Here is an 11,228-nt window from a genome sequence, read left to right as displayed (position 1 = left end):
ACTTGGAACAGTGCAAAAGCAGTTTTACTCAGTTTTGCCTGTATTATCATGCAACTTGGAGAGTATTTTCTGCAGAGTGTGTTTAGCCACTTGCTCTCTTGCTTTTTTTGTTCTCTTTCTTTCTTCCCCAAAGTTGCCACTTTGCTCTCTCAAGGTTTGGCTGAAGTTAGAGAAAAAAGTAATTGGATTTCCAAAAGCAATAATAACACCATTGGACCTTGAATGGCATGCTAGGTTCTCAACTCTAATTTTTGTGAAAAACATATGGTTGAAAAGATAAATGTGAAAATGTGTAAATGATAGATTGCTAGTGAGTTGTTCTGTCAAATGACATTATATCAATAATGTCTATCTTTTCCCCAGTTGACTGGATCATATTTAAAGGGAGAAGTATAACATATATGTAAGCATTGACTCATTTTAATGCACTGAGTAGATTTGGGGGGAATAGTGTCATCCTTTTTGTTCCAAATGCTGTTTTGAAAATCCTTCATGTCTGTAATGTAAACATTAACTGTAGATCACTTTTTTAAAGCTTAGAGCACCCAGCAAAATATTTATCTAGTTATGTATTTTATAACTTGCCAATACAGCTTTTTTTCACCTTTTGCCCTTTCTCTGTCACCTTGCTAAGTCAATTTACCCTTTTGATCATATATCTTTATTTAGACTTTAAACTGTGTGAGCAAAGACAATGTGCTAGTTTTATCAATCCACTCCAGCTGTGGGTAAGAGTAACATTTGGTCTATTGTCTTTTACTGGCTGTAAAGCACTAAGTTCAGTGTTTAATAACATACTCACTTATAAATAACATATTTCAGTCAAAAAAAAGCACAGAAGAAGTACACAGATGATTTTTTCACAACACATTTAATCTTTCACTCTAGTGCAGTTATATTTCAACATGCTTTTAAAGTAGTTCTGTAATCACAAGGACGGGAGGTTCCGTATTCTGCAGTTGCTGGATGCATTCATCACTTTGTTGCTTTCACGAGTCACAAATAAAGGTAAAGAATCAATCCCTGTTGTCAGTGAATTTTTGGTGTGGTCACATTTTTGGGTAGTTTCTTAATAATCTTAAGCCAGGCATTCCACAGTTGCAAATGCAGGCATAATTGTTGGGTCTGTTGCTATCATAGAGGGCAGTAAGTCATGGCCGGAGTCTGCTTTGGCCCTTGGTGAGGTTAAAGAACACCCTGTACAGCAGAGCCCATCCCTCAACATAGCCCTCGGGGAGCACTGGGATGTTTCTTATATCGTCGGATTTATTCTGTGGAAAGGCATTCCACGTTCTTAATTTTTTTCATAGTTTAATAGGATTTAGACATACGGTTCTCACTGCTTTTAATGGATATTGCATGTTTAATTTTTGTGCAACTCCAGAAATTAAGAGATACGTTCCTTTAAAGTTTACTTTAATCATATCCTATTTTTTCTCTCTCAGAAAATACTATTAAATGTATTTAAGTTGATAACTTTATACTAGTGGGGAGGAACTCTGACCTTATCTACTTTACTGCAATGACCATGTATGATTGGCCTCTAACCTGGTTACAAAATGATAAAATGATGTTGTGAAACCGCTATTCATTTCCTAATAGTGTCTCTGAAACCAGCATAAACTCTGAGAGGATTGCTGCTGTGTTTTCTCTCTTACAGTTGTAGTGCACAAGATACAGAGTATTGCCACTACTGTAATTTTCTTACACTAAAATATTCTGAATTTCTATTGCTAACTAATATTTAGAATGAATGATGGCTGATTAAGGACTTTGAAGGAACGAATTATTTGATAATTTTTGCTACATATGCACATTTTCACCACTGGAGCAATGTATGGCATTTTACAATAGATTCAAATATCCTGCATCAGCCTGCTTGAAACCTGGCTCTCTATCATTAAGATATTCTTTATGCAGTCAAATTTGAGATTGGAAATTCTCAAATGGCATAATACTAATCTACCATTTACTAAGCTTGCATTCATCTTATTTGAATTGCTTACTCTGAACACCTCTCTGTCCAGTCGATGAGTAGAACAAATAATTTCAAGGATGTTGCTTTATGATTTTATTATATGACTATACAGTCTCAATTTTTTTTTCTTTTAATTTTTTTTGTTTGTTTTTTGGTCACATATACTGAAATTAGTCAAACCTGCTTGCAGGTTTTGAAGTGATCCCATGCAATGCAATTTCTTTTGAGAAGCACACAAAGAGAAGTTGTCCCAGTAGCTGATCTGGGTTATTTATTCAAAGTTTACAGTGATGAGTCAATCTGAAGCATATACATCTGCCCAATCAAATACAGACCATTCTGGATTTTCTTTGAGTCATTCATTTGACAAATGTGATGACTCACAACTGTGACCAGTATTCTGACTTACTTATCCCTTTAATGAGACTCCTTTGGCCTCCACCTTATTTTCTTCTGTCCTGCTGCTCATCTCTCACAGAAGATTTTAAGAGCTAACCTGAAGAGGTTAGCTATCCCAGCACTCTTCCGATGGTAGATCCCAAATAAGAGCAGAATTGGAAGGCAAGAGTAGCTGGCTGACAGAGACTGGATGTCTCCCCACTTGACAACACATGGGTGAGTCATTGTGTACAGGTGGAACAGCCCCACCATGATGCTTCTGCACGTGCTTAGACCACTTCAGCCAGGGTAGACGAGGGCTGGAGTAAACTGGTAGCTTGTCTGGGTACAAAGTGAGCTTCAGTTTTGATTTCATGCTTTTACAGGATGCTCCAAGCCGAGTCTGTTGAGTCCTACAGCTGGAGGGGAGCCAACCATACTACATAACAGCCACAGAATATAATCCTTAGGGAAATGCTATACTCTAGGGAAATCCTCTGAAAGGAGAGCTTCTCAGGCACAAGCCCACGTGATCCTTCTCCCTTCTCCCACAAAAACAGGGACAGGCATGTTCCAGGTGGACACCACTGTCCACAATACTCATTTGGGGCTTCACACTCAAGAGAAAGTGAGACACTGACAGGATTTCTACATTTCTTAAAAGTCAGGCATTCATAAATGTATCTGGTTTATATAAAGCATGCATGTAGAGCAGAACTAAAGGAAAAAAAAATTAAAGGTGGTAAATCTAGTGCATACTTCAGTCTTGCTCTCTTTGGAAGACTTAGGACAGCTGAAAAGTTATTTGGATTGTTACCATACAGTTGCTAAGCATTCACAGCTAGGCAAAAAATTTAAACCTTTTTGTTACCAGTACCAATTTAGTGCACAATTGATAGAATGAAATTGCTAGTTTCAGTAACTTATGAATTAAGAACCAACAATTATTTCAGTTGTAATTTCCAGTTATCCAAGAAGTTTTTAGACAAAAAGCAAAGGCAAAGGCAATTCTAAGACTACCTTCACACATGGAACTTATAGACTACAGTATGGACACAGATATAAAGCATGGATACAAGCAAAACTGCTTATATCCGCAAAGTTTATCATTCTATAGGAACACTTTCTAGTGATTCAATGTATCATTCTATATCTCTAAATGTACCCAGGTTTAAGATTGAATTGGCATAAATATTTCAGCCTAAAATACATTTTAAAAGTTTGCATTCTTGTTATCATAATTACAGAATGTCATAAAACATTGCATGTAAACCCAGATTTATTGAGACAAACAGGAACACTTAAATCAGCATACCAACCACTGTGTTGCCCCCAGAAATCAGAAGGTTGCTTTTAACTGCAAGCTTCCTTTAGTGCAAAAAAAAAAGAGTAATGTACAGCTCTGCCTAGTCCTTATTGGATACAATGGATAAGACCCCTCCTTTAAAAATAGCTTTGTTACACTCCTTACCACTGACTCATCTGAGGTGCTGTGAAATAAATGCAGCTGATAATGAGAAAAAAGAGAAAATGTGCAAGATATTTCTTTTATACCTTATCTTGGTAAGTATCCCCACTGAAGTCAGTACCAAGAAGAAAGGTTTAAAAGGTCACATCAGGTTGAAAAATGCCCATGCCTTCCCATCACTGCCCTGAACTGCCTTGATTTTTATTTTCTAATGTTTGTGAGTGGGTGTGTTGTGCCTCTGTGACAAAACTGAAGTTCAGTGAGAGAATTTCCTGCTTCATAGATAGGTTTTTAACCATGCAAGGCATATGCATGACCTCAATTCTCCATTTCTTGCCTGTTGTGCAACTGAGAGGTTAGCAGCAAAAGGAGTTACAACCTCAGCATTATCTAATACTTGTGCATATTGCATGCGCACATGCTTGGATAAAAATGTCTAGCAGCTGACACAAGTTGAAATAAAACACTTCCTCCCCCCCACCCCCAATAATACTTCTTTCACTCCATCTTAAGGAAATCTCCTTGGCAGGAGGACAGTTTGTCAAAAAAGGAGGAAGAAAGGGAAAGGTATGCCAGGAAACACAGCTCATGTCTGTGCTGATGGTGGGATTCTCGATGAGTTCCACAACAGCCTTTGAGTACAGCCCATCTCTGAGTCCAACACATATGGATTCTTCTTAACGTTCATGTAAAACCTGGTTACAAAAACTGGTGACTTTCAAAACAGCTTTGCAGAACCAAATGGAAGCAGTGCTCTTTGCCTGGCGAAGCTCAGTCTGACTGTGCGAATGAGGAAATGCTGCCAGAGAGGTTTTATTCACTGCCATTAATTTGTATCTGTTAGGCTGACATTGCCACCCTGGTGGGCACCACTTCGCAGGCTGGCCTGTCAGTGGGATTGGATGGATTTGGGCACTAACAGTGGGATCTGGAAGAAAAACACTTTCAGGAGCTACACATTTTGTGCCTAAACCACGAGCAGTTCGGTGATGGGGGTCTCCAGTGAGCCATGGCATCCATATGGGGGCTGTCATGGGCAGTGGCAGCCATACAGAGTCCCTTGTGGGCCACGACATCTATATGGGGGGGCTCTCCTGGGCAGTGGCAGCTGTAGAGGGGAAGACCCTCACAGCTGCCCATTAGCGTTGGCCTCATTGCAGGTGGAGCAATGCGCGCTCACCTCTGGGTAAGGCGGCTGGTTAGAGCTTAACCTGAGCGGGCTGAGGAGGTGATGCAGGAACAGGCCTCGCAGCTCACCTTACCATCTGCCAGGGGATGTGCAAGGCTGGGAGCAGCCGCTGCCCAGGCCTGCTGCCTGAGGAAGTAGGCTTGGTGCTGCGGCTGCCACAGACAGTCCATCACCTCAGCCTTCTCGGCACGTCCGTCCACCACGTCCCCAAACGGCAAGGCAGGAGCCTGGGCAACGCTGGGGCTGTGCCAGCCCTGCACAGCACTGTGCGCCAGCGGCACGCCGTGGAGCAGGTCACCACCTGCTCCGGGGAGGCCCACCGCCCTCCCCACCTTCTAGGCCTTTGCCAAAATTGGGTAGGAAGTGTCTCTTGGCTCCAAGCCAGCTAAAGGCTTTGAAGCCTGTGGATCATGGGCACTGGGTTTGGCCACCCCTTTAGCCAACAGTCTAAGAAACAGCACTCGTTTCAGCACTGTAAGCTGCACTGTTGCTCCTAAACCAGCCGGATCGCATCCAGTGCTAGCATCAGTGCATGGTATATATAAAACCTCGCGGAAATTAAGAGGTCCTTCTGCTGAGAGTCATAAAATGTAATCAGTTCCAGTGGGGGTCAAACAACAAAATGCTCCTGGGAATAATTTGGACTTTGTTTCTTCAGTTACACCAGAATGAATCTACTAGTCATTCATATTTCAGTGGTGTATAGACCTTGTTCATGTGACCATCCTTTGTTCTAAAATTAAGTCTGTCCCTTCTCTCCCTTTGTTTTGTAAACTATCAATTCATAAGGATTTAGGGAAAGATAAAAGCTTCTGTAAATTGCTATGGTTTCACAGTGTTAGGGAATGCAGGACAGAACTTTCCTGATTTTTTTTAACAGTCTACTCCTAAATCCTACTTTTAGATGTATCGTAAGCTTTGCATGTAGACCAGACCATGAACTAGTTTAACTAGAGTTATTTTGGCATCAGTTTAGCTGCTGTGGTATGAACTGTCAGGTGGACACATTGAGAAACAAGGTGTAAATTCTACATTAGCACATTAACACAGAGTTTTAGTTAAGTAGGAGTAAAAAGGGGTCTAGATGAGCCAGTGAAAGCTTTGTGCATAAACCCGTTTTTCCTTTTGTCAGGATTTTGCTTATGTAGGAACTCTGCTTAATTCTGTATCAGATGACTGGTGTAAGTATATGCTTGTCCCAGCAAAGGGAGATTTGCCTTGAAGTATCTGATATATGTGTCTTAATATGCTTCCCTCCTATAGCAGTAGTAAAGATAAAAATCCATCTCTGTCAGCTGACTTACACGGTTTTTCCTTTACACTTGTGTAATATATTAATTCCTTTGACAATCAATAACTATGTGTTTCAAGAGATAATTGTTTTCCCCTAGATGAGTATGCTCTAAAGCCTTTGCAAAAGGTCTGCAAGTGGAAAAGCTTGTTAGTGTGTTTGAACTTCTAAAGAAATTAAATGAAGAGTCCACGGTAAGATGAAAAAGTATTCAGAAGGAGGGAACGTTACCCACATAAGTTCAATCACACTGAAATTATTCTTTTGTTCAATATGAAACTTTTTTCCCTAATAAAAATAATATGGATGAGTAAGATCTGCAATTTTTCAGAAGGAATATGGGCAAAATCTTTAAAGATTCAGTGGTGCTCAGTATGTCTAAACACTTGAGCAGCTGTATCAGAACCCAAAGGCCGACAAGCAAGGATACAGCACCCAGGAAGGTGATTAAGGTAAAATAAAAGGTGCTTATATGGGTTCTATTGTAGTTGCTATTTAAATAATCCTGTCTGAACTTAACCACTGTACAAAAAAAATAATCAAGTCTTGCAGGTTACTTGTGCTTATGCAACTTGAAAACAAAATCTATCAGTTGAGCCAGGTCCTTGGCTCTACTCCAATAGTTCAAAACAGGTCTAGTGCCAGCTTAACTGTCCCAGCCATAAGTATTTTCACTTTTCCAGAAACAGCTCTGCCAGGGATAGGCCCACTGACACCATGTACACTTCCCTACTTCTGAACTCTGACTCCCAGAACACAACCAAGGAAATAAAAGGCATGGGAAGCATGGACCTGCTCTGCAGTGTGTGTCTGCCTCCAGAATGCTCCCCCTGGGCTAGGGAACAGCGGATTAATTCTTTAAAAAACAAAACAAACTCCAAGAGAATTTTAAAAAATGTTTATCATATCTTTCTTCCCCTATCGTCCTTTTTTTTTTTTTTTTAATTTTTCATCTTTGGAGATAGTATAAGCATTGAGAAACTACTTACTGTCAACTGACAGGGTTTGGACATGTTTGGTTTTCCTTGGTCTTTAGTGAATCATCCAGGTATTATTTTAGAATTCCTGTTGCTTCTTTTATACAAACATGCTCTCAAGCTTCTGTCTGATGAGGAAGTAATGACAATTTGTGAAGTAATAAAAAGGAGTCAGCATTTTACAATGTTGAAAACTGTTAATAATCAACATCAAAAGGTTTTAATCTGTTGACAGTCATCTACTTGATTTATACATCTGGCTGCCCTACTGTCTCTTCTTTCAGGGTAGCTGGAGGCTGCTCTGAGATATGTGTCTTTGTACAGTGGTAACATGGAGGTAGCAGCTCTCCAAAGCAAGGGGCTGAGCCATTGCTGAAGACCTGAGCAAGAAATACTCCAGGCAGTATATGTGATTTTCCCAGGCTGATGTGAATGAATTAAGAGCAAAGGCACTGCCTCCAGGAGCAAAAAACCTCACCAAACCCAAACCAAAACGGAACAAAAAACCCAACCCTCTGTCTAGCAGTTGCCTAGAGCAAGGGGATGGAAATTTGTTTTTGTGTTCTTGTTGCCTAGAGTGATGTAAAACCTTTTCCCTTTTATAACTAGCAACAAATCCTGGGGCTGACTGGGTATGAAACTGTGTGAGAAAGAAGAAGAAAGAAAAGAGAGAGTCATTTGGGGCACAGAATGGACATGAGGGCCAAGCACAGGGTTTGAGAAGAAGAACTTTCTTACTGTCTGTTTATTTACAAGGACTTGAAATGAAAGGATAGAGTTGATACTGCCCTATTATCCTCCTGAGAGACATATTAATTCAAACTTTCCAATAATAACTTCTTATCCAAGGAAGAAAATATTATTTTTCCTTTTACGACAATTAGATGTTTAGTGGGAGGAACACTCAATGTGCATCTAAGAGATAGGTGATGCCAGTTAGGAGAAAAAAAGGACTTCACACCCTCCAACTAAACCTGTTTGGTTGCCAGTACAGTAAACAGCCTGAACAGTGCGGGGATAGGATTATAATAATTTAAAGTGTAGTAGGTAACACATAAAGACCCTTATCTAGAGACACCACAAACTTGTATGGCTCACTTAGCAAAATGAAATGATGGCTAATGTTCTCCAGACTCAGGCTTGTCTGTTTCTACGTTTGACTGAGAAGGGAACAGAACAAGGACACCTGAGAAAAATGCTGATTTCAGCCTGTTTAAAGCTGCTTCATTGGTGTCAATAATCACATTCTGTCCTCTTTTTCTGCAGGTGCATGAAACCCTGGTTCAAAGAAAGATTTTCATCGGTATCCTATTTTGGAAGGTTAGGTAGCAACAGGGAGGAGCATGAAAACATTAAAAGGCAACATGGGTACCCACTTGAAAGTACTCTTTTCATCATTTCAACCTTCACCTTCTAATTTGCTCCATCTCCTTATCACTTTATGTGAACTTTGTCTCACAAAAATTTAAGAAAAATATAATGCACTAGATGATTCAGATGAGTCCCTATTCTGACACTTTGCAAAGAAAGTGGTATATAGATGTTATCTCTACAAGGTGAGCTTCACCTTGCCTTTGACTACCCAATTTCAAAAGTAATAGATTTATAACATTTTTGTTAATGTCACCCTTTTCAGCTTGTTGTTGGGTGTTTTTTTCTTTTTTATCTGTGAACTTGTTATGGTTGCCTAGAACTTACAGTTCCAGAATAGTTTAGATCATTAGAAAAAATCAATTGTTAGCATTACTTTACATGCATCCTTATCAATCAGAAACACAGCTCGGCATTGACTTGTCATATCCAGCTTTACAGCAGTAGTGTACATCAAAGTTATCTTGATCTGATATTATAAAAAGTTTTCGTGGGAAAAAGAAGTCACAATTCCTTGGGATATTTATAGTATTTAAGAATGCTTTCAAGTAACTTGTAATGGCAGATGCCATTGGGTACTCTGTCATAAGTGGTTTTCTTATTCATAACAAGTAAAGCATATTGTAGTACATTTCAAACCAGGCCCACATTAAACTTTGTAGAAAAAATAAAGACCATGTCTGTATTACTGTATGAATTCCATTTGGATCTTGTTAATGCCATGTTGTGTTTTGATTTTTGTTTTGAATACAGCTCTTAAGTGGGGGTTTTAGCCATCAATTTGATTGTATGGACTTCATGATGGATTTCACTGGATTACATTTAAAGCTCCAACACAGGTATCAACGGCACAGGCTAAATGGTGTTACCATCGGGTAGATAATGGGCTTATTTCAACAGAACTAACCTTTGAATGGCTTGGGCAAGAGGCCTGCAGAGTAAGAGTCCTGCTCTTTCAAGTGCTGACTCCCTTCTCCCTTCCACAGGCTACCTCTTCCTACCTCTACTACACAGCCTCTCCCCAGGAATGCATTCTCTTCCCCCAGGGTATGCAGCTGTAGACTGCTGCATCTGCAAACGTTGAGATGGACACACTGCATCCTGCCTTGGATTAGAAGAGCAAGAGGAACTTGGAGGACCACTGGGAACTCAGAAGGGCTGGGATACCAGTTCTGTATCTAAAAAAGCTCCAGTCACTGGTCCAGAAGGCTCGCAGACATGCAGCTGGGACAGCTGTCAATGTGCTGGAAAGACAGGATTAGAAATTATTGACCTGTAAGTGATAGGATCAATTCACAACACCACAAATCTTCCCAGAACAGGAGCAGGCCCCATTCTAACAGAAATTGCCAAATTTGATCAGATCTGATATTTCATTCACCCTTCTCCAGATTAGAAAGCCCCACTCCTTTGGAAATCACAGTGGCTTCTCACTGTATGAGGTCCCTAGCACTACTCCAAGAGTTTTCACCTTCTTTCAAACAACACGTTTCTGTCCTGTATGCAGTAGTCCCACCTACTATCTCTGGCCTTGTCTTTGTTCCAGCCCTGATCCCTTCCAACTTCTGCTCCTCACCATCCAGTCATAATCATCCCTTTAAACACATATGCTCAGTGACCAGCTTGCTTTTCTTCTAGAATGGCTATGGTCATTGATTATTCAAAGTTACACTGTAATTGGCAAGTAACAAGTGATTTCACAGCTGTTGAAAAACTTCCAAGAAAATAAATTTGGAACTTGAGGGGCATGTAGAGAGAACTATTTACAGTCATTATTAAATAGGTTAAAAAATAGGTCAGTCTTCTTTCATTTCTACTCTTTCCTCAGCCATTTAACATCACATGTGAGGATTTTCATTTTGGAAGTTACACAGCTTCCTTAATCAGCACTTCTCCCCATCCCATAAAAATCAAAGAATCTAGACTGGGAGCTTCTCACATGTTGAGGCCTCTAGTCCAAGCTCCATTTTAAGCATTCTGCGTATGATCCACACTGGGATAGCTCTACTGATTTCTGACTGTTATTTCTCCTTGGGTTTTTTCCCTCATGTTAATATATTTATGTAGAACTAAGTAGATAAGATTCTGTGTGGTGTGCCTCAACATGCCACTTGAGTCACTCTGGCTTTGTCAAAGGACTGAATTGACACCCGTCTTGGTTTACAGTTCTACTTGTAGCTTCTGAGCCCTCCCTACCGCAATCGTTCCACAGCCTCATAACTCAACAACCTGTCCTTTTTCCTGTCAACACAGCTTTTCTCTAAAGAATGCTTTAGACCAAACAAATACCTTCTAAGAGGATGAGATGACTATTGCCTCTGTACCTTTTTTTAAAAGTCAATCATCTGCTGAGGTGATGAGAATTTGGGGAATTCTGTGTTATAAATACACTGATGTTTATAGTACGTGTATGGCTTGCTTGTTGACAAAATCAGCACTTGAGAGACTTCAGCGTACAGAGAGAAGGACAAACAGGTGATGTTTATCCTGGAGAATTATGTACCAGACACAAAGACTGGAGGTTCTGAGGATTATTTTTCAAGAGTTGGGTATTTGAGTTCTACACCATTTTAAAT

At 40.0% G+C, this 11,228-nt stretch overlaps 1 long non-coding RNA gene across 1 annotated transcript; it reads left to right on the top strand.

Moving 5' to 3' along the window:
* The first annotated feature begins 8,377 nt into the window (after positions 1–8,377).
* Positions 8,378–10,981, top strand: LOC146436199 (uncharacterized). The gene is made up of 3 exons (XR_014852570.1): positions 8,378–8,601; positions 9,406–9,491; positions 9,639–10,981. It is a non-coding gene; the product is annotated as an uncharacterized LOC146436199 (long non-coding RNA).
* Positions 10,982–11,228: the final 247 nt, after the last annotated feature.

This window comes from Lichenostomus cassidix, chromosome 5 (assembly GCF_008360975.1).
Source record: "Lichenostomus cassidix isolate B80296 chromosome 5, HeHo_3.0, whole genome shotgun sequence".
In the NCBI taxonomy this organism is placed as follows: Eukaryota; Metazoa; Chordata; class Aves; order Passeriformes; family Meliphagidae; genus Lichenostomus; species Lichenostomus cassidix.
The sequence above is the reverse complement of the archived record's forward strand: the minus strand, read 5'-3'. Positions and strand labels throughout refer to the sequence as shown.